The sequence below is a fragment of the Arachis ipaensis genome, chromosome B9 (genome assembly GCF_059453495.1).
Source record: "Arachis ipaensis isolate K30076 ecotype BB chromosome B9, ASM5945349v1, whole genome shotgun sequence".
Lineage (NCBI taxonomy): Eukaryota > Viridiplantae > Streptophyta > Magnoliopsida > Fabales > Fabaceae > Arachis > Arachis ipaensis.
In genome coordinates, this window is record NC_142444.1 from 96,456,266 (window position 1) to 96,476,725 (window position 20,460).

Here is a 20,460-nt window from a genome sequence, read left to right on the forward strand (position 1 = left end):
ATCCTGAAAATGAGGAGCCCCCTCATACAACCGAGATCTTGGACCTAGTTAATGGCTAGAGAAATCGATTGAAATAGCTCGAACACGAGGCTGAGCGACAAGGAGAAGCAGAACGAGAGCTATAGAGAGAAGCAAGACGATAGAGGGAGTTAGAAGAAAAGCTCCGAAAGCTGGAAGCTGACCTTCGAAACCGGACTAACAGGTTGGATAAGGAAGAAAGCCCCTTAGGCCGAGAAGATTCATTTATAGAAGAGATCATAAAGGCTAAGGTTCCTAGAAATTTTAAAACACCCGATATGAATCTCTATGACGGGATAACCGACCCAAGGCACCACCTCAACAACTTCAAAAGTAGAATGTACCTGGCTGACGCTTCAGACGCCACCCGTTGTAAAGCCTTCCTGACTGCTTTAACAAAGGTGGCCATGAAGTAGTTCGATAACCTGCCACCCAGATCGATAACTAGCTTTGACGACATGGCTAGAAAGTTTTTAACCAAGTTCTCCATTGAAAAGGATAAAATCAAGCACGCCCCGAGTTTGCTAGGAGTTAAGCAAGAGGTCGGAGAATCTCTCTGGGATTACATGGAAAAGTTCAACAATGCATGCCTGGAAATTCAGAATCTACCCACCGAATGCTGTGATCATAGGCTTGGTCAATGGATTCAGAGAAGGACTATTCTCCTAGTCAATATCCAAAAGAAACACGACTTCTCTGAACGAAGTTCAAGAAAGGGCAGAAAAATATATCAATATGGAGGAAAATTTCTGACTCAGAAAACCTCTCTTGCAGTCAAACCTGCCTTACCAACCTCAGGATAAAGAAAAGGAAACCAAGAAGAAAGTGGAGAAAAATATAGAGAAGCCTCAAAAGTACCACAACTACACTCCTCTAAGGGTTTTCCTGATGGATGTTTACAGAGAGATATGTCACACAGAGAAGCTTCCACCTCCTCGCCCGATCAAATACAAGAAGGTCAGAAGTCGGACAGAATACTGTGAGTACCATAAGCTCTATGGACATTCCACCAACGAATGTTATGATTTGAAGAATGTCATAGAAAAGCTAGACATAGAAGGTTGGCTAGACCGATACTTGGCTGATAAATCGGGAGACCCGAGAAAAAGAAGATAGGATGAGGAAGGAGGACGACAAGAACGTCCACCTCAAACCATATTCTACAATGGGAGAATCACCCTTCTGACTTGCTTACAGAATGGAAGCCATGATTCTCATAGAAATAGCTAAAGAATCACCTAGAGTCATATTTTAGAATAAAGGAGTTAACATCCAAGCACAAAAGGAAGAGCTCGACCTCTTCTCCGAAGTCCGAGAAAGAGATCGAATTAGGGAGGAAGCTCTAAAGCAAAGGATGGCTCTAAGGTATAACCAAAATGTGATAAAAAGGAACTTCGCCACCAATGACCTAATCTTGATCTGGAATGATATTGGAGTATAAAAATCAGGAGAAGGAAAGCTGGTAGCAAATTAGAAAGGACCTTACAAGATAGTAGAGGTCTTAAGCAAAAGTTACTATAAAGTATCCAATCTCCAAGGGTGGGAGCTCCCGAGGTCTTTGTACACATGTAACCTTAGAAAATACTACATCTAAATAAAGCAAACCTCGCGCCTTGGTGTACTCTTTTTCTCGGGTAGAAGGGTTTTTAACGAGGCACCAACACAGGGGATAAGGGCACCTGAGCCTCTAGTAAGTAAATTTGTAGAGGAATTTATTAATTACTAATAAAAATTTCCATCCTATTTCTTTCTTCAAAAGTTTTCTATTTTTGAACGCATTAATTTAAGCTTGACAAACCGCAAAAATCATTAACTGACCTAAACATGGTTGGAAAGATGAAGCGACGAGGTACAAGTTAATGTAAGAAGTTATATAAACAACTCGTATAAAGTGACCTCAAGGAGGATGGATAAAAACGAGCTGTGAAAGTAACTTAATAAAGGCTGACTGTTAGAAGTCGGAATAGTGGAAGGAAACTCTTAAATTAATAAAATTTGCTATGGCTCAAAAGTCAAAGCAAACTATAATCCAGCTACAAACAAAAAATAGAGCAGCACTCTGTGATATAAAGGAACAGTTATTGAACATTACTTTATAAAAAGGTTATAGAAACAACTAAATAAAAGGTAAAAGTGTTAAAAAAAAACTACCAACAATTATAAAAAAAAGTCAAAATATTATAAGACCCATAGAATCAAAAAGGGCTCAAGACGTTTCCCTAATAAAAGGGGTAACCCTAATAAAAGGGGTAAGGTCCTCGCCCGTGACTGCATCTTTTTTCTTGGCCGAGGGAGTTGGAGGATGAACAGATATTGACACGGCTAGAATACTAGCAGGAATCGAAGAAAAGGTCTCCACGAAAACAACTTCAGGCAGGGCTTCCGACGTTGAGGTTTGACTGACCTGAGGACCCGAGGTCTTCGGGTTAAGGGGAGGTTCCTCCTCATCTTCATAAGGAGCAGGGACAATCTTGCCATCCACCACAATATTGTCCGTGAAAGAGAAAGTTCAAGGTCGGGAGCCAAGACCTTGATTTGAGCCTCTAGGTTCTCAAACATCTCGTCTATCCCCAAGGCCACTTACTCCTCAAGTTCAGCACATCTCTCTTTCATCTTCTCCAGCTCCTCTTGGAGTTCCAGCTTTTCCCCGTAAACACGAGTATAGCTTTCCTCCGATTTCTTCATCTTTTCCTCGGCCAAGATAGCAGCAGCCTCCGACTTCACTGACCTCTCCTGAGCTCTCTCAACGTCGGTTCTCAAAGTCTCCCTCCCTTTCTCCAGGTCCTTCTTAATATCACTAAACCTTTCCAAATCAGCTCGAGCGGCCACCAAAGCACTAATTGTGGCCTGAATAAGAGTGTTTCTCAGCTCCCTAGCCAAAGTAGTACACACACACCGACCGTGCGAAGTCCGCCACGAGCTAAGGTTTGGAGGTGATTCTGAAGGGCCACGTCATCCATGCTCACATGGTAATGAGGAAGAAGGTTCTTTTCACCCCAAGCCAACACATCAAAACTCTTCGTATAAATGCTGTCCCCCTCATCCACCTTCAGTTTCTTGGAGGGGACTTCTGCTGAGGAGGGAAACTGAGGAGAAGAGTCAGGGGGTATAAGTCGGGAAGTAGGGGTTGGGATGATTATCTTCGCATCGGAGGGGCTCGACTCTGACTTCTTCGGAGAAGATCGGGTGGAGGAGGATCCGAGTTTTTTTTGTAATTGGAGGTTCCGAGCTACCGCACTCTTTTTTGAATTTCTAAGTGTTCTCATATGAGCAGATTTTGGAGCCATACTCTCTACAAAAACAAAGAAAAAAGTTAAGAAAAGACAACTGGTGCACGGAATTGAACTCCGCACAACTGAACCGGCAAGTGCGCCGGGTGGTCCAAGTAATACCTCAGGTGAGTGAGGGTCGAATCCCACGGAGATTGTTGGATTGAGCAAGCAATGGCTATCTTGTAAATCTTAGTCAGGCGATTAGAAAAGATGGTTGTGTATGTGAACGCATAAATGAAATAATAAAGAACAAAATACCAGATTGATGTGAAAACAGTGATAAAGATTTAGTTAAGGCTTCAGAGATGCTTTTTCTTTCAGGATTAACTTTTCTTACTGTCTACTTCAATAATGAATGATTCATTTAATGGCAGCTGTAAGTGACTAACTCATGTCCTCTCATCAAGTCAATCTCTTCTAAACCACAACAGTCCACCATATCCGAGTAACTCATGTCCTCTCATCAAGTTGACTGATGGCTTCTCATTGTAGCCGAAGATGAAGCTCTAAGCAATCCTCCCCCCTTCGCGATCTTGCTCAAAACGCCACAGACAAGGTCAGATCTTCCGAATTAGAGAATGTTGCTTTTCTGACTCTAGCCTTAGCGCCAAAGAGACCTCAGTAACCAACGGTCAACGAGATTTCATGTCACGTATCCAAAGTTGCCCAGGTACTCTCTTAGAATCCGCAATGGATTCTCTATCTTTAGTTCAATGCTATCCGGGTCAGGACTCGCACAGAACCCATGTAGAACAAGGATGAATGTCACAGTTCACCCCCAATTCATTAATATTGAAGAACGAGAACACATAAGAGAATAGAATCAGACACATTGAAATAGAAACAGTAATATTATTAATCCATGAGAATTAGCAGAGCTCCTAACCCAAACTTATGAGGTTTAGTTGCTCATATTGTACAAAAAGATAATAGTGAAGCGTGCAAAAGGGCAAAAGTTCCTAATAAGGGTGATCTCTTGTCTATATATACTAATCTAATGACTAAGGATTACAAAAGTAAGATAAAATGGACTCCTAGTGCGAAAATCTACTTCTTGGGCCCACTTGGTGAGTGTTTGGGCTGAGCTTTGTAACACCCTAATTACCCTAAGCCGTATTTCATGCCATAAAGCAAAGGTTAATCAAAGGTTACAATAATTCTAAGGCTTATACATATTTATATATAAAAGCCCGATGAAGGATTAATCTCAAAGAAAGAATTACAAAAGCGCGAAACGTTCACACAAAGCTAACGCATAAGATACAAGGTATAGATGCAAAAGAATGGAACATATATAGATATAAGAGTATAATAATCATAGGGAACTAGTTGCAGCTTGTGGAGTTTAAGCCGACTAGTTACAACCAGAGAAATACAGTTTAAAGTTAAAACAGCTTATACAACTTATCTCTCAAGTAAGCCCCTAAGGCTATAAAGTCTAAAACAAAAAGGGTGAGAGAAAGTACTACAACAAAAATAAAACAGAAATAAACCAGGAAGAAACCATACTCTGCTCTGCCACCATGTCCGCAATTTCACCGAGGTGAATTACGATCTGCATCTGAAAAACAACAATAAAGTATGAAATGAGAACCGGAGGTTCTCAGTATAGTAACAGTGCCCAATAATGTAAGATGTAAGGTTCCGAGACGCCGAAGGCAATCCTAGAACTTCACACCAAACCGATATTCAAGCTTAACATAAATAAATAAATTAAACCATAAACCATAAGCAGGGTTATCTAAACTTAGGGGGTTTCTAACTAGAACTAGTCACACCGCTGTATCCCACAGCCTTCACCAACCTAACCTCCGTGCGATCCCATTGCCACCGCCTATCTAACCTCCTCAGTATCAGACAATCACAGATAATGCAATCAAGTAAAACACAGGTAGTATTCATATATTACAATTAATTCAAGAAGCAAGTAGGCATATTATACAATTAGGAAAACTCAAGTAATCAAAGCAAACAAACACATAAGAGATGCATATGATGAATGCCTGTCTTATTGGCTCGTGATATCACTTGTCGGTCCGTAAATGCCAACCTGACACATCCTTCCGGATGTAGCATTTTCTGCCACGCCAGAGATATAGTGCCCTACACACTCATGCAACAACGAATCTGCTACGCCAGAGATATAGTGCCCTGCACACTTATGCAGTAGGGAGTCTCCTACGCCAGGGATATAGGCCCCGCACACTTCATGCAGTAGAGAAGGAAACAACAACAACTACTCATGCAACAAAGAAATCTGCTACGCCAGGGATATAGGCCCTGCTCACTCTTAACAACAACTAATCATGCAGTAGAGAAATCTGCTACGCCGGAGATATAGACTCCGCACACTCTCAACAACAACTACTCATGCAGCAGAGAAATCTGCTACGCCGGAGATATAGGCTCCGGACACTCTCATGTAATTCAATACTTTCATCATTCCTTTCTGATTTCTCAACTCATCATAACCCTCCCATCACCGGTTTCCAACTTTTCAAATTCATCATAAGCGTTCCCATTCCTCATGAATCTCTTCAACCATACATTTCATAGCTCAACATTCACCAATTCAAGCTAGAAAACTACACAAACCTTCCAAACCTAGGTTACCGGCTCTAAACTCATAACTAACAATACCCCTATTCATTCCTTTATTATTTTTCCCTTGATTCAAGAACCTAAAACTGGCAAAAAGGTTTTTAACAACTATTACGGCAGTTTGCAAGCTTGCCGGAAAGGTGAAACAGTTAAAAACAAGAATTTAGTTGAAAAACAGGCTATGTGCGTACGCACAGGGGTGTGCATGTGCACGCCCAGGAGGATTTTCAAAATGTGTGTGTATGCATAGAGGTGTGCGTACGCACAAGTGTAAAATTTTCCAATTCTGTTTGCTCACACAATGCGTGCGAATGTCCTCAACAGAGTGCACCTTCGAACGTGTGCGTGCACACCAGTGTGTGCGTGTGCACACAAACCAGAAATCACAATTCTACAACATCACAAAATTTCTGATTCTGGCACCAACTTCTGACGATCATATCTTTATCTACAAAATTCCTATCATTTTAAAGCTCTTTAAATTATCTTTAGTTTGATATAAAATTCATTCAATTTCAAAAACCGTAGCTCAAGATATGATCTGTCAATGTTCAACAAAAATCCATTTTTCACCAAAAACACTAAAACTCAACTTTAACTAATTCTCAAACCAAAATTACTTATTCCATATTCAAAACAATCATATTGTACCTATATCATATTCACATATCCTCCAATTAATTCCACAATCTAAAATTCACATTTTCTTCATTTCCATACCTAATTCATTAATCAAATCATTAAGCTCTCAAATATTACACAACAACATTACACCTCAATAATTTTCTTACACATAGATCCATCACTTACCACCCATCATTATCATAAAAGTCACCCAACATCAACCTTACACACCATCAATAATCCACCAACCTTAACACAACATCAACCACAAGATTCAAAATCCAAAATCATCATCAACATATATCATCACACATCATAAATCATCAATATCCTCTATTCCAAACCATCACAAACATTTTACATTAACTTATTACCTTAAATTGTCATAATCCTCATTATTCATCAATATAACTAATCACCATCAATACTCATCAACACCAATAATCCTCAACAATCATCATCAACCACCATAATCTAATACAACTAACAATTAACATCAATTCACATATAATTATTCATACGCCAATATCATTCAATCCTATCTTAGGGTCAACTAGCCTAAGTGTCCAAAAACATTACATATTACATAAAGAAAATCGAAACCATACATTGGCCAATTTCCAATATGCACAAACACTAAAAGCTTCGCTCCAACAAGCTTCCATCAAGCTCCAAACCACCAAAGCCAAACCAAAAGCCACAACCAACTCCAAAAACAAGCTTCATACATACAACATAACCATGCATCAACAACTAAAGCTCACACTACACTAAACCACAAGGATATAGAGGTTTCTTACCTTATCCAATGGTGATTGGGGCAAGGCCTAACAATTAGCCGCTATTAGAGATCACCTAAACAAGCAAAATCACAAAATCTACTCAAAAACTCTAACCCAAAAATGCAGAAATCTCGGGCTGGAAACTGGGGATTGAGTTTTGAAATCTTACCAGCAAAACTTAGATAAAAACAAAGAGCTATGAAGAGCTTCGCATGACCGCAAATGGCTCGTCAATCAGAGCTCCGTAGCTCAAGATATGGCTTCCGTAATGTGGTGATGGATAGTGTCACCCCCTTTCTTCTCCCTTCTCTCTTAATCCGTGCCTTTCTCTCTCTTGGAGGTAAAAAATGAGCTGAAAGCTCATTAAAGATGTATATATATGTTGGGCCTTGTGCCCGGTTTGGATCTGGTCCAACCCGTTAGCGTTTTTAGAAATGGGCCAAAAGCTTTAAGATTAGTGCCCGATTTTCAATTCTAAATTATTTTTGTCCTTTCAAAACAACCAATCAATTTTAAAAATCTTGTTTTCCAAAATACACGGTACTGGACAGACTAGAGCCGGTACTACTAGCTTAAGCGCCAGTACGCAATTTTTTACAAAAACTTTTCGAAAAAGATACATTTTCCAACTCAGAAAAATTCATTGAAATCAAATTTTACCTTTATATTTTCAAATTAAAACTTCTAAAATTTGAATCTACTTCGGGCACTTAAAAATTATTTTATTAAAACGGTTTTACATGAAAAACTCTGGTTCTTACATTCTCCCCTCCTAATAAAATTTTCACCCTCGAAAATTCGAATTACGCGATATATCCTCCTCGAAGCGTTCTACTGTGTCGATGTCCCCTCTCACCTCCGCTGCGTCACTTCTCGTCATTAAGAATCCAAAATTTTCCCTTAAAACCAGATACCACTTTTGTAACATTTTTCCAAAACCTTCAAAACAAGTTTATTCTAAACCAGTTCATTGTTAAAGCTTTCGCAAAAGAGTCAAAAATCATTTACTCGGAAGTCGATTACTTTAAATCACGATTTTCTTAAATAAAAACTTTTCAATTTGAATCCCTTTTGATAAGATAAATTGGAAACCAAATTCACAAATGAACAAAATCAGAGAACTCACTTTTCTTTTAAACCATATCATTTAAACCAAGAGTTCCGACCAACTTTCAAAACCAAATCATTTAAATCAAAGTTCCAAACCAAATTTCAAAATCATTTTAGGCTTTAAAACTTTTTCAACAAGATTCAAGACCATACCAGTTAGAAACTGAAAATCATAGTTAAAAACCACAAAAGCATCCATCGTTACTTCCGTTGCCACTGCTGTTGAGCCGCACCCATCAACCAATATGCCACAAACTCCACGAACAGATTTTTCTGGAACATGTTGAACTCGTAACGCATAGGCTAGGTTAGTCATCCTCCCTACCTCTCCGTTAACATGATCGACCTCATCCGAGAGTTGCCATTCGGGTTTCTTTTTCACACCAAAAAATTGATATCAAGGTGATCAGTCTCAATATCTCAATCTCAGTGCTTCAATTATCCCCAAAGGCACTCACAAACAAGCATGCTATGCATATCAAACAGATATCCTAAATAGCACAAAAAAATGACCCAGAGTGTGCAACGAAGTACAATCGGTCCATCTCTCAGGCTAACGAGGACGAACTGCTCTGATACCACTAAATGTAACACCTTAATTACCCTAAACCTTACCTCATGCCGTAAAGCAAAGGTTAATCAAAGGTTACAACAATTCTAAGGCTAATACATATTTATATATAGAAGGAAATAATATATTCTAGAAGCCCGATGAAGGATTAAGCTCAAAGATAGAATTACAAAAGTGCGAAACGTTCACACGAAGCTAACGCATAAGATACAAGGTATAGATGCAAAAGAATAGAACATATATAGATATAAGAGTATAATAATCATAGGAAACTAGCCGCAGCTTACGGAGTTTAAGCCGACTAGTTACAACCAGAGAAATACAGAGTTTTGGAGTTAAAATAGTTTATACAACTTATCTCTTAAGTAAGCCCCTAAGGCTATAAAGTCTAAAACAAAAAGGGTGAGAGAAAGTACTACAACAAAAAATAAAATAGAAATAAACCAGGAAGAAATCATACCCCGCTCTGCCACCATGTCTACAATTTCACCAAGGTGAATTACGACCTACATCTGAAAAATAACAACAAAGTATGGAATGAGAACCGGAGGTTCTCAGTATGGTATTAGTGCCCAATAATATAATATGTAAGGTTCCGGGACGCCGAAGGCAATCCTAGAACTTCACACCAAACCGATATTCAAGCTTAAAATAAATAAATAAATTAAACTATAAACCATCAGCGGGGTTATCTAAACTTAGGGGGTTTCTAACTAGAACTAGTCACACCGCTACATCCCACAATCTTCACCAACCTAACCTCTGTACAATCCCATCGCCACCTCCTACCTAACCTCCTCAGTATCAGACAATCACAGATAATGCAATCAAGTAAAACACAGGTAGTATTCATATATCATAATTAATTCAAGAAGCAAGTAGGCATATTATACAATTAGGCAAACTCTAGTAATCAAAGCAAACAAACACATAAGAGATGCATATGATGAATGTCTGTCCTATTGGCTCGTGATATCACTTGTCGGTTCGTAAATGCCAACCCGACACATCCTTCTAGATGTAGCCTTTTCTGCCACGCTAGAGATATAGTGTCCTGCACACTCATGCAACAGCAAATCTGCTACGCCAGAGATATAGTGCCCTGCACACTCATGCAGTAGGGAGTCTACTACGCCAGGAATATAGGCCCTGCACACTTCATGCAGCAAAGAGGGAAACAACAACAACTACTCATGCAGCAGAGAAGTCTGCTACACCAGGGATATAGGCCCTGCACACTCTTAACAACAACTAATAATGCAGTAGAGAAATCTGCTACGCCGGAGCTATAGGCTCCGCACACTCTCAACAACAACTACTCATGCAGAAGAGAAATCTACTACGACGGAGATATAGGCTCCGCACCCTCTCATGTAATTCAATACTTTTACCATTCCTTTCTGAGTTCTCAACTCATCAAAACCATCCCATCACTGGTTTCCAACTTTTCAAATTCATCATAAGTGTTCCCATTCCTCATGAATCTCTTCAACCATACATTTCACAGCTCAACATTCACCAATTCAAGCTAGAAAACTACACAATCCTTCCAAACCTAGGTCACCAGCTCTAAACTCATAACTAACAATATCCCTATTCATTTCTTTATTATTTTCCCCTTGATTCAAGAACCTAAAACTGGCAAAAAGGTTTTAAACAACTGTTACGGTAGTTTGCAAGCTTGCCGGAAAGGTAAAACAGTTAAAAATAAGAATTTAGTTGAAAAACAGGGCATGTGCGTATGCACAAGGGTGTGCATGCGTACGCCCAAGAGGATTTTCAAAATGTGTGCGAATGCATAGAGGTGTGCGTACGCACAAGTGTAAAATTTTTCAATTCTATTCGCTCGCACAAGGCGTGCGAACGCCCTCAACAGAGTGCACCTTCCAACGTGTGTGTGCGCAAAGGGCTGTGTGTATGCACAACTTGCAAAATTCGTAAGGTGTGCATGCGCACACAAACCAGAAATCACAATTCTGCAGCATCAAAGAATTTCAGATTTCTGGCACCAACTTCCGACGATCATATCTTTCTCTACAAAATTTCGATTTCTACAAAATCTATATCATTTTAAAGCTCTTTGAATTATGTTTAGTTTGATATAAAATTCATTCAATTTCAAAAACCGTAGCTCAAGATAGATCTGTCAAAGTTCTCCAAAAATCCATTTTTCACCAAAATCACTAAAACTCAACTTTAACCAACTCTCAAACCAAAATTACTTATTCCATATTCAAAACATTCCTAATGTACCTTTATCATATTCTCATATCCTCCAATTCATTCCACAATCTAAAATTCACATTTTCTTCATTTCCATACCCAATTCATCAATCAAATCATTAAGCTCTCAAATATTACACAACAACATTACACCTCAATAATTTCTTATACATAGATCCATCACTTACCACCCATCATTATCATAAAAGTTACCCAACACCAACCTTACACACCATCAATAATCCACCAACCTTAACACAACATCAACCACAAGATTCAAAATCCAAAATCATCATCAACATATATCATCACACATAATAAATCATCAATATCCTCCATTTCAAATCATCACAAACATTTTACATTAACTTATTACCTTAAATTCTCATAATCCTCATTATTCATCAATATAAATAATCACCATCAATACTCATCAATACCAATAATCCCCAACAATCATCATCAACCACCATAATCCAATACAACCAACAATTAACATAAATTCACATATAATTATTCATACGCCAATATCATTCAATCCTATCTTAGGGTCAACTAGCCTAAGTGTCCAGAAAATATTACATATTACGTAAAGAAAACCAAAACCATACCTTGACTGATTTCCAATATGCGCAAACACCAAAAGCTTGGCTCCAACAAGCTTCTATCATGCTCCAAACCACTAAAACCAAACTAAAAACCACAACCAACTCCAAAAACAAGCTTTATACATACAACATAACCATGCATCAACAACTAAAGCTCACACTACACTAAACCACAAGGATATAGAGGTTCCTTACCTTATCCAATGGTGATTGGGGCAAGGCCCGACAATTACCCGCTACTAGAGATCACCTAAACAAGCAAAATCACAAAATCTACTTAAAAACTCTAACCCAAAAATGCAGAAATCTAGGGCTGGAAACTGCGGCTTGAGTATTGAAATCATATGAGCAAAACTTAGATAGAAACGAAGAGCTCGTTGAGAGCTTTGTGTGGCTGCAAACAGCTCGTCAATCGGAGCTCTGTAGCTCAAGATATGGCTTCCGGAAGGTGGTTGGTGCACGAATTGTGAATCACACTTTTCACAACTCGTACCACTAACCAGCAAGTGCACTGGGTCGTCCAAGTAATACCTTACGTGAGTAAGGGTCGAATCCCACGGAGATTGTTGGTTTGAAGCAATCTATGGTTATCTTGCAATTCTTAGTCAGGAAGTCAATTTTATTTATCAGTTGAAGTGCGAATAAACAAGAGAGTATGGGTTAAAGGTTACTTGTTATGCAGTAATGGAGAATATGTTGGAGTTTTGGAGATGCTTTGTCTTCTGAATCTCTGCTTTCCTCTGTCTTCTGATTCACGCACACACGTCCTTCTATGGCAAGCTGTGTGTAGGTGGATCACAGTTGTCAATGGCTACCATCCATCCTTCCAGTGAAAAGGGACAAGGTGCGCTGTCACCGCACGGCTAATCATCTGCAGGTTCTCAATTGTACCGGAATAGGATTTACTATCCTTTTGCGTCTGTCACTACGCCCAGCACTCGCGAGTTTGAAGTTCGTCACAGTCATCCAATCCCAGAATCCTACTCGGAATACCACAGACAAGGTTTAGACTTTCCGGATTCTCATGAATGCCGCCATCAATCTAGCTTATACCACGGAGATTCTGATTAAAGAATCTAAGAGATATTCATTCAATTTGATGTAGAACGGAGGTGATTGTCAGACACACGTTCATGGATTGAGGAAGGTGATGAGTGTCACTGATCATCACCTTCTCCATAGTTAGGCGCGAATGGATATCTTAGATAGGAACACGCATGTTTGAATGGAAAACAGAAATACTTGCATTAATTCATTGAGACACAGCAGAGCTCCTCACCCCCAATAATGGGGTTTAGAGACTCATGCCATCAAAGAGTACAAAGTTCAGATCTAAAATGTCATGAGATGCAAAATAAGTTTCTAAAAGTTATTTAAATACTAAACTAGTAGCCTAGGTTTACAAAAAGTGAGTAGACTATGACAGATGGTGCAGCGATCCACTTCTGGGGCCCACTTGGTGTGTGCTGGGCTGAGACTTAAACAATTCACGTGCATAAGGCTGTTTTGGGCATTCAACGCCAGGTTTGGATCCATTTCTGGCGTTGAACTCCAACTTTTAATCCTTTTCTGGCGCTGGACGCCAGAATTGGGCAGAGAACTGGCGTTGAACACCAGTTTAAGTCGTCTATCCTTGAGCAAAGTATGGATTATTATATATTGCTGGAAAGCTCTGGATGTCTACTTTCCAACGCAATTGGAAGCGCGCTATTTCGAGTTCTGTAGCTCCAGAAAATCCACTTTGAGTGCAGGGAGGTCAGAATCTAACAGCATCAGCAGTCCTTTTTCAGCCTGAATCAGATTTTTGCTCAGCTCCCTCAATTTCAGCCAGAAAAATACCTGAAATTACAGAAAAACACACAACTCATAGTAAAGTCCAGAAATATGAATTTTTCCTAAAAACTAATGGAAACAAACTAAAAACTCACTAAAACATACTAAAAACTATATGAAATTAACCCCAAAAAGCGTATAAAATATCCGCTCATCACAACACCAAACTTAAACTGTTGCTTGTCCTCAAGCAACTAGACAAATAAAATAGAAGACTAACAGGTTGAGAAGCAATAATATCTCAGAGTTTTGAGTGAAGCTCAGATTCTAATTAGATGAGCGGGACTAGTAGCTTTTTGCTTACGAACAGTTTTGGCATCTCACTTTATCCATTGAAGCTCAGAGTGATTGGCATCTATAGGAACTTAGAATTCAGATAGTGTTATTGATTCTCCTATTTCAGTATGATGATTCTTGAACACAGCTATTTCATGAGTCTTGGCCGTGGCCCTAAGCACTTTGTTTTCCAGTATTACCACCGGATACATAAATGCCACAGACACATAATTGGGTGAACCTTTTAGATTGTGACTCAGCTTTGCTAAAGTCCCCAATTAGAGGTGTCCAGAGTTCTTAAGCACACTCTTCTTTCTGCTTTGGACCTTGACTTTAACCGCTCAGTCTCAAGTTTTCACTTGACACCTTCACGCCACAAGCACATAGTTAGGGACAGCTTGGTTTAGCCGCTTAGGCCAGGATTCTATTCCCCTAGGTCCTCCTATCCACTGATGCTCAAAGCCTTGGGATCCTTTTTATTACCCTTGCCTTTTGGTTTTAAGGGTTATTGGATTTTTTTTTTGCTTTTTTTTCTTGCATCAAGAATCATTTTTATGATTTTTCAGATTATCAATAACATGTCTCATGTTCATCATTCTTTCAAGAGCCAACATATTTAACAGTCTTAAACAACAAATTCAAAAGACATATGCACTGTTCAAGCATTCATTCAGAAGACAGAAAGTATTGCCACCACATGTAACTAATTAGAATTTCTCTTATTAAAACTCGAAATTTTATTGCCTCTTATTCAAAAGATCTACTATTTTATTCATGTTTGCTGATGATGAGAAAAATAAACTGGCTTAATTAGAGACAAAATCAAAATAGATACTAATTACTACTATATGACACCTAAGGTGAACTTCTATAATGACACTATCACAGAGTTAAAGCAGAAATTGGAATTTAACAACCTTTGTTCTGGGAAGTGGATGTTCCTCTGATCCGTGGGGTGCTTGGTCCTTCAAGAGATAACTTCTGGCGCTTCAATTCCCTTAAGTCACGCCCTTGCTCCTCTTGTTCTTTAAACATATAGGTAAGAATTTGACGTTGTTCCTTCTGTTCTTTTATTATTTGTTCCATAGCTTCCCGTATCTTGGTAACAGACGTCTCAAGATACTCCCAGTATTCAGATTGAGGGATTTCTGGGAGAAATTCCTGTGTTCTCTTCTTGGTGGGATCATCCTGTGCTTGTTGTTTTTCCATTGATGCTTTGGTGATTGGTTTCTCAACTGAGATATACTCAGTTATTCCCATCCTTACTCCAGCGTCCTTGCAGAGCAGAGAAATCACGCTTGGATAAGCCAACCTGGCTTCTTTAGAATTTTTGTTAGCAATTTTGTAGAGTTCAGCTGAGATTAGATGATGAACTTCCACTTCTTTTCCCATCATGATGCAATGGATCATCACTGCTCTTTTAACAGTGACTTCAGAACGGTTGCTAGTGGGCAACAGAGAATGCCTAATGAAGTCCAGCCATCCTCTGGCGACTGGTTTGAGATCTTCTCTCTTGAGTTGATTTGGGACACCATTTGTGTTGGTGGTCCACCTGGCTCCAAGGATACATATGTCCTCTAGAATCTTATCCAGGCCCTTGTCTGTTCTCATCATTCTCCTGTTGAAGGAGTCTGGATCATCTTTCAGCTGAGGTAGCTTTAAGATCTCCCTGATCCTGTTAGGGTGGGTATGAACAATCTTTCCTTTGACCACGGTCCGATAGTCATAGAAAGCAGTCCTAGATAGTTTCTGCTTGTCAGTTTGCCACATATTAGCATAGAACTCCTGAACCATGTTCCTCCCTACTTTTGTTTCAGGATTAGCTAGGACTTCCCAGTTCCTGATTCGAATTTGCTCCTGGATCTCCGGATATTCATCTTCTTTCAGATCGAATCTAACTTCCGGGATCACTGATCTCAAACCCATTATTTTGTTATAATGGTCTGAATGTTCTTTAGATAAGAACTTCCCTTGATTCCAAAGTGGTTTTGGAACGCTCTCTTTCTTGCCTCTTGGAGTGGGTTGTTTTCCTTTAGGAGCCATGATCTTAGTGATCGCAGATAAACACACCAAACTTAGAGGTTTGCTTGTCCTCAAGCAAAAGAAAAGAAAGGAGAGGGATAGAAGGAGAGCTAGGTGCAATTGTTGATGGAGGAGGGTGGAGGCCGAACCCATATATAAAGGGAGGGGGGTGGGTTCGAAAATTTTGAAAAGATATGATAAAAAGATTGATTTGGAAAAGATAAGATAGAAGATATGATAAGAGAGGATATAGTTTAAAATTGAAAAGATATGAAAAATTTTTGAAAAAGATAAATCTAGATTTTGAAAAAGATATTGATGAGTTGAAAAGATAGATTTGTTTTAAAAAAGGGATTTGAAAAGAGTTGGATTGAATTTGCAAAGAGGCTTGGTGCTTATGGATTAAGATACATTTGATATTTTTAAGGTAGGGTTTTTAGAAATTAGGGGTTTTAGAAATCAGGGTTCTTAACATGTTTATGCAAGAAATCATGAATTAAAAATATGGAATTTTAAAATTAGAATGAAAAAATATGAAGAAGAATGATTTTTACCTCCTCTCCACTATCCTGGCGTTTGAACGCCCAAACACTGCCTGTTTTGGGCGTTCAACGCCCAATTGCTGCTCTCCTGGGCGTTCAACGCCCAGTTGTTGCCCTTTTCTGGCGTTGAACGCTAGATAGCTATCTTTACTGGCGTTTAGCGCCCACTGGATGCCCCTTTTGGGTGCTGAACGCCCAAAATGGACTTTCACTGGCGTTTTCTTGCCAGTGAGCTCTTTTTCTCTGTTTTGAATGCAGATTCCTTCTGTAACCCTGTGAATTTATGCAATTGATTCTTTACCTTAGTGTCAGTGAACTTTATATAAACAAATAAAAATAAAAATAAAAAAATAGGGCAAAATGCTTAGAGGATTGATGCCCCATGGCTGAGTTGCCTCCCAGCAAGCGCTTCTTTATTGTCTTTAGCTGGACCTTGCTGAGCTTTTAGTCTAGCTTCAGCCTTGAGCACTCTTACTCAACGTTGCCTTCAAGATAGTGCTTGATTCTCTGTCCATTGACAATGAACCTCTTATCAGAATCAATATCTTGAAGCTCCACATAACCATATGGTGATACACTTGTAATCACGTATGGTCCCCTCCACCGGGATTTCAATTTCCCGGGGAATAGCCTGAGTCTAGAGTTGAACAGCAGAACCTTCTGTCCTGGCTCAAAGATTCTAGATGACAGCTTTCTGTCATGCCACTTTTTTGATTTTTCTTTATAAAGCTTAGCATTTTCGAAAGCTGTGAATTTGAATTCCTCTAGCTCATTTAGCTGGAGCAATCTTTTTTCTCCTGCTAATTTGGCATCAAAGTTTAGGAATCTGGTTGCCCAGTAGGCTTTATGTTCCAGTTCCACGGGCAGGTGACATGCCTTACCATACACAAGTTGGTATGGAGAGGTCCCTATAGGGGTCTTGAATGCTGTTCTGTAAGCCCATAGAGCATCATCCAAGCTCCGTGCCCAATCCTTTCTACGGGTACTTACTGTCCGTTCTAGGATTCTCTTTAATTCTCTGTTAGAGACTTCAGCTTGCCCATTAGTTTGTGGATGATATGGAGTAGCCACCTTATGGCAAATTCCATACCGAACCATGGCAGAGTAAAGCTGTTTATTGCAAAAGTGAGTGCCCCCATCACTGATTAGTACTCTAGGGACACCAAACCTGCTAAAGATATGTTTCTGGAGGAACTTTAGCACTATTTTAGTATCATTGGTGGGTGTGGCAATGGTCTCAACCCATTTTGATACATAGTCAACTGCCACCAGAATATAAGTGTTTGAGTATGATGGTGGGAAAGGTCCCATGAAGTCAATTCCCCATACATCAAACAACTCAATTTCCAAGATTCCTTTTTGAGGCATGGCGTAACCATGAGGCAGATTACCAGCTCTTTGGCAACTGTCACAGTTACGTACAAACTCTCGGGAATCTTTATAGAGTGTGGGCCAATAGAAGCCACATTGGAGGACCTTGGTGGCTGTTCGCTCACCTCCGAAATGGCCTCCATATTGAGATCCATGGCAATGCCACAGGATCCTCTGTGCTTCTTCTCTAGGCACATACCTACGGATTATTCCGTTTGCACATCTCTTAAAGAGATAGGGTTCATCCCACAAGTAGTACTTTGCATAAGTAATTAATTTCTTCTTTTGTATCCTGTTGTACTCCTTGGGTATGAACCTTGTAGCTTTATAGTTTGCAATATCGGCAAACCATGGTGTTTCCTAAATGGCAAATAAATGCTCATCCGGAAAAGTCTCAGAGATCTCAAGAGAGGGGAGGGGCGTCCCTTCTACTGGCTCTATCCGGGACAGATGATCAGCCACTTGGTTCTCTGTCCCTTTTCTGTCTCTTATTTCTAGATCAAACTCTTGCAGAAGCAACACCCATATGATGAGCCTGGGTTTTGAATCCTGCTTTGTGAGTAGATATTTAAGAGCAGCATGATCAGTATACACAATCACTTTTGATCCTACTAAGTACGATATGAACTTGTCAATGGCGTAAACCACTGCAAGTAATTCTTTTTCTATGGTTGTGTAATTTTTCTGGGCATCATTTAGAACGCGACTAGCGTAATAAATGACGTGCAGAAGCTTGTCATGCCTCTATCCCAACACTGCACCAATGGCGTGATCACTGGCATCACACATTAGCTCAAATGGTAATGTCCAGTCTGGTGCAGAAATAACTGGTGCTGTGACCAGCTTAGCTTTCAGCGTTTCAAACGCCTGCAGGCACTCTATGTCAAACACAAATGGCATGTCAGCAGCTAGCAGATTGCTTAGAGGTTTTGCGATTTTTGAAAAATCCTTTATAAACCTCCTATAAAATTCTGCATGCCCCAGAAAGCTTCTGATTGCCTTAACATTGGCAGGTGGTGGTAATTTTTCAATTACCTCTATTTTTGCTTGATCCACCTCTATTCCCTTGTTTTAGATTTTATGCCCAAGAACAATCCCTTCAGTCACCATGAAGTGACATTTTTCCCAGTTTAAAATTAGGTTGGTCTCTTGGCATCTTTTCAGAACAAGTTTCAGGTGATCAAGACAGGAACTGAATGAGTCTCCATATACTGAGAAGTCATCCATGAAGACTTCCAGAAATTTTTCCACCATATCAGAGAAAATAGAGAGTATGCATCTCTGGAAGGTTGCAGGCGCATTACACAGCCCAAATGGCATCCTTCTATAAGCAAACACTCCAGATGGACATGTGAATGCTGTTTTCTCTTGATCCTGAGGATCTACTGCAATCTGGTTATAGCCTGAGTAGCCGTCCAAAAAGCAGTAATAATCATGACCTGCTAGTCTTTCTAGCATCTGGTCTATGAATGGTAAAGGAAAATGATCCTTTCTGGTGGCTGTATTGAGCCTTCTGTAGTCAATACACATGCGCCACCCTGTAACTGTTCTTGTAGGAACCAGTTCATTTTTTTCATTATGAATCACTGTCATGCCTCCTTTTTTTGGGACGACTTGGACAGGGCTCACCCAGGGGCTATCAGAAATAGGATAAATAATCCCAGCCTCTAGTAATTTGGTGACCTCTTTCTGCACCACTTCCTTCATGGCTGGATTTAGCCGTCTCTGTGGTTGAACCACTGGTTTAGCATTATCCTCCAATAAGATTTTGTGCATGCATCTAGCTGGGCTTATGCCCTTAAGGTCACATATGGACCACCCAAGAGCTGTCTTGTGTGTCCTTAGCACTTGAATAAGTGCTTCCTCTTCCTGTGGATTTAAAGCAGAGCTTATGATCACTGAAAAAGTGTCACCTTCTCCCAGAAATGCATATTTCAAGGATGGTGGTAATGGCTTGAGCTCGGGTTTAGGAGGTTTTTCCTCTTCCAGAAGAGATTTCAGAGGCTCTTTCATGTCTTCTGAATCCTCCAAATCAGGCTGAACATCTTTAAAGATGGCTTCCAACTCCGATTCGAGACTCTCAGTCATGTTGATCTCTTCTACCAAGGAGTCAATAAGATCAACTTTCATGCAGTCTGTTGATGTGTCTGGATGCTGCATGGCTTTGACAGCGTTCAACTTAAACTCATCATCGTTGACTCTCAGGGTTATTTCCCCCTGTTGGACATCAATGAGGGATCGTCCAGTTGCTAGGAAGGGTCTTCCTAGAATGAGAGTAGCACTCTTGTGCTCCTCCATTTCCAGCACAACGAAGTCAGTGGGAAAGGCGAATGGCCCAACCCTGACAATCATGTCTTCAATCACGCCTGATGGGTATTTAGTGGAGCCATCAGCAAGTTGGAAACATATCCGGCTTGGTTTAACTTCTTCAGTTAAACCAAGCTTTCTGATAGTGGATGCAGGTATTAGGTTGATGCTTGCCCCAAGATCGCATAAAGCTGTCTTGGTGCAGTTACCTTCTAATATGTATGGTATCAGAAAACTCCCAGGGTCTTTAAGCTTTTCAGGAAAGCTCTTCAGAATGACTGCACTGCATTCTTCAGTGAG

General features: G+C 39.8%; 1 pseudogene; it reads right to left on the reverse strand.

The window, feature by feature from the left end:
• Positions 1-2,224: 2,224 nt before the first annotated feature.
• On the reverse strand, positions 2,225-8,723 carry LOC148545552 (uncharacterized; annotated as a pseudogene).
• Positions 8,724-20,460: the final 11,737 nt, after the last annotated feature.